This window comes from Macadamia integrifolia, chromosome 14, assembly GCF_013358625.1.
Source record: "Macadamia integrifolia cultivar HAES 741 chromosome 14, SCU_Mint_v3, whole genome shotgun sequence".
In the NCBI taxonomy this organism is placed as follows: domain Eukaryota; kingdom Viridiplantae; phylum Streptophyta; class Magnoliopsida; order Proteales; family Proteaceae; genus Macadamia; species Macadamia integrifolia.
Window position 1 is genome coordinate 16,747,552 of NC_056570.1, and position 4,485 is coordinate 16,752,036.

General features: G+C 37.0%; 1 pseudogene; it reads right to left on the reverse strand.

The window, feature by feature from the left end:
• Positions 1-2,966, reverse strand: part of LOC122060669 — a 3,176-nt pseudogene extending 210 nt beyond the window's left edge.
• Positions 2,967-4,485: the final 1,519 nt, after the last annotated feature.

The window sequence follows — 4,485 nt, forward strand, 5'->3', positions numbered from 1 at the left end:
AAAAAAAACCTAGAAGAAGAATGAATTGTCCCTCCTCCTCTTACATGAGTTGTATTTATAGGGAATGGAGAGGTAGGGTAACAAATTTCTCTTTCTTAAAAGGGAGAAACCCACAATTGGTAGTGAGATCTTTTGAGACCAAAAGTATTTAGGTGGAGGAGAGAGAAGAGAGAAATAAACTTGAAGAAATTTCTTATAATTTTTTTTTTTAATTTATTTGTCTCTTCTTTTTCTCCCTCCAAGGGATGATTTTCCTTCTTGCTTTGTGTGATTTGGACAATCTTTTGGTGATGATGTGGAGGAGAGAGAAGATTTGAACAAGATTTTTTTCTCTCCTTTTTTTTTCTTTCCTTTTTTTTTTTTTTTCTCTTCTTGTGGAGGAAACCCCTCCCACGGTTTTCCTTGCTTCTAATTTGATGTGAAAACTCTCTCCATGCCCTTAGTGCTTTAAGTGAGTGAAAAGTAAGAAATCTTCAACAAAATTCTCCAAAAAAAGACAACCATGAGACCTCCTGGTGAGTAAGGGAATTTTGTACACCATAGCTCACCAATTACACTAGGTAGTTGTTGTTGGAGAGATATGACGTCCGATAATGCTTAAAGTCTTTAAAATATAAAACCTGCAAAAAGAGAGTAAAACCCAAGGTAGCTCCATTCTAAATATATAAAATGCATGTTTTATTACCCTAGATTTCACACATAAATGTGTTCATCAAAATTCCCCCACACTTAAAATTTGCTAGTCCTCGAGCAAAACAAAAAGAAAAAGAACAAAAACAAAAAACCTAACTCACTTTCGTTGGAATCACGGTTGCACTTAGTATGTGCAACAAACCTTTAAACCCCTAGGTCACCCCTAGTGGATGAGTTGTATCTCGTGGGTGTTTGCAGTGAGTATACACCCAAAATTCAGAATAAATAAATCCCAAAATTGACTAAAGGTAAGGCTCATACAGATTCGGAGTAAAGATAATTTTTCTTACAAGGGACCCCCACACTTGAACTTTTATTACCCTTTATCAATTCCAGGCACTAGCATATTTCTTAATTTGGAACTCACCCCGTCTCTTCCAAAACATCCTTATTTAAGGTAAAACCACTTGTGAAGAAATAGGGAACCGATGACTAAGGTGTTAGAGTGTTTTTGACCAAAACATATTGCCAAGCATTAATGATATTTGCACATTTTTTCTTCTTTTTTTTTTCGCTTAATAAACTCTATTCTACTCCACTACTTTTGGCCTGAATGACATAGTGGAGTAAATCTTAGACACCCAAGTTACTATGTAGCTTCACTTTTTGTATATGCCCACAAAGACAGTGATGCTAGAGTTCTTTCAGAAGTTTTCTCCCTAAGAATTTCGATCAAGACACCACGCTTCCTGAGGCGCAATGACCTATCTAGTTCTAAGGGAATCAACTCTTATTCTTCTTTATACCACATTTCACATTTTATTTAAAATTGTGCATTTGTCAACTCATGCCAAATTAAAAAGAATGTCTCAACTCCAAATCAAAAGTACAAGGAACCCACAGACTAGTATATGGTCCAACACCATGAAACAAGGGTCTCTTATTTTCAAAAGAAAGTCCCATCTCACGACACATGCTTGTTTCTTTCTTCTCAACAGGGTTCTTATATGTTCAAAATGGGTATCTTAGTTAAAACTTTTATTTTGTACATTAATGAAGCAACCGAATGGTATGATCATTAGCTAAAAGCCAAAGTAGGACTTCATCCTTTAGCAAGCTCAAAAAAAAACAAAAAGAAAAAAAAAATAAAACAAAGTGAAAAAAGCAGAAACTGGTTTCCCTCCCCCACACTTAAGTCATACAATGTCCTCAATGCATGGAAAGAATTAAAAACGAAGACAATGCAAGGGGGTCATACCTGATTAAAAGTTAGTCATCAATGTAAAGAGGTTCATAGAGATCCATGACCTCTTCACTACCAGTAGTAGGAAACTCGAGGAATGGTTTCAAACACTGACCATTAACCTTCGAAATTACCCCTGTTCCTGGGTTCAAAATCTCCACAGCCCCATAGGAATGTACATTATAAACAATAAATGGGCGATCCCATTGGGATCTAAGCTTACCAAAGAAAAGATGCAATCGAGAGTTGTATAATAAGACCTTATCACCAATTGTGAAATATTTACGCAGAATGTGCTTATCATGGAAAGCTTTGGTCTTTTCCTTATAAATCCTAGAACTTTCATAGGCTTCATTCCTAAGTTCCTCCAACTCAGATAGTTGGAGCCTATGATGAATTTTCGCATCAGAAAAATCAAAGTTGAGCTTCTTGATAGCCCAAAAGGCCTTATGCTTCAAATTAATTGGCAAGTAACAAGTTTTTTCATACACCAAATGGTAGGGAGACTGACCAAGGTCAATCTTGAATGCAGTCCGATGGGCCCACAAGGCATCATTGAGCCTAAGGGACCAATTCTTACGGTTGGGATTAATAGTTTTCTCCAAGATTTGTTTGATCTGCCTATTAGACACTTCCACTTGGCCACTAGTTTGGGGGTGATAAAGGGTAGATAACTTATGAGTGATCCCATACCTTTTCATTAGGGCCTCAAAAGGCTGATTACAAAAATGAGTACCCCTATCACTGATTATTGCACATGGTGCACCAAAGCGGGAAAAAAAGGTTTTCTTTTAGAAACTGGATCACCACTTTGTGGTCATTAGTTTTACAATATAACCTCTATCCATTTAGAAACATAATCAACAGTGAAAAGTATGTACAAATTCCCAAAGGAATTGGAGAATGGTCCCATAAAATCGATGCCCTATACATCAAAGATCTCAACTATCAAAATAAGCTTGAGGGGCATCATGTTTCTCTTATTGATACGGCCAAAAGACTGGCAGGCGGGACAAGTCTTGCAAAAATCAAAAGCATCTCTAAAAAGAGTGGGCTAATAAAATCCGCATTGGAGAACCTTTGCGGCAGTTTTCTTAGGTCCAAAGTGTCCACCATATGCATGATCATGACAAAAAGAGAGAATAGAATGTTGCTCATGATCAGGAACACATCGTTGAATAATCTGATCTGGACATATCTTAAACAAATAAGGATCATCCCAAAAAAAGTGCTTAACTTAGGTATGAAATCTATACTTATCTTGGGTGGACCAGTGATCCGGAGTTACACCTGAAACTAAGAAGTTGACAATGTCAGCAAACCATGGTTCATTGGACACTGCAAATAATTGTCCATCTAGAAAATTCTCATTGACTGGAGAATTGACAGTCAAGGAATTGGGAAGCCGGGATAAATGGTCTGCAACTTGGTTTTCAACTCCTTTTTTATCCCTAATTTCTAAATCAAACTCTTGCAAAAGTAAAACCCGCCAAATGAGACTGGCTTTGGTATCCTTCTTTTGAACTAAGTATTTGAGAGTAGAATTATCAGTATACACCACCACATGTGAACCAACTAAGTAAGACCGAAACTTTTCTAATGCAAACACAACAGCTAAAAATTCTTTTTCAGTGGTTGTATAATTGAGTTGTGCATCATTTAAGGTCCTATAAGCATAGTAAATGATAGTGGGAAACTTATTAATCCTTTGATCTAAAGCCCAAAGGGCATACGCCTGTAAGCAAATGTTCCATATGGGCATGTAAAAGTGGTCTTATGTTGGTCATCTAAAGCAATTGGGATCTGGTTATAGCCAGAATATCCATAAAGAAAATAATAGTATTCATGTCCAGCTAACCTCTCTAACATCTGGTCAATGAATGACAATGGAAGTGGTCCTTCCACATTGCCACATTAAGTTTCCTGTAGTCTATGCACACTCTCCACCCTGATTGGACATGGGTTGGAATTAGTTCATTATTGGGATTAGGAACTATAGTCACACCAGACTTCTTAGGCACTACATGAACTGGGCTTACCCATTGGCTATCAGAAATAGGATAAATTATTTCATGATTCAAGCATTTTAGGTTCTCTTTCTTAATGGCTTCCATTATCACTAGGTTAGCTCTTCTTTGGGGTTCCGTGGATGGTTTGGAATCCTCCATAAGATGAATATGGTGTTGCATAATAGAAGGGCTTATACCCTTGATATCAGCCATGGTCCAACCTAGGGCTTCTTTATTATTTTTTAACACTTTAAGTAACTCCTCTTCCTGGCTAAAAGTTAAATTTGAAGAAATTATTACAGGAAGAGTCTGGTCAGGCCCTAGGAAAGCATACCTTAAATTAGATGACAATTCCTTAAGATCTAGCTTAAGGGGGTCAACTATAGAAGGTTTGGGAATGGAATTGGAAAGGGGTCCTAAGCGCTCCACAGGTGTGTGAAGACTCAAGACTTCAGAAAAGAAATTCTCACTATCATCATCCAACTCATCCATACACTCTTGGAATTCTGAATCAAAATCAATATCAAAGTTGGTAACTAAATCATCAGAAAAATCCAGAAAATCCTCAAGCATATTGATCTCTTCTTCTATATGTGGTTG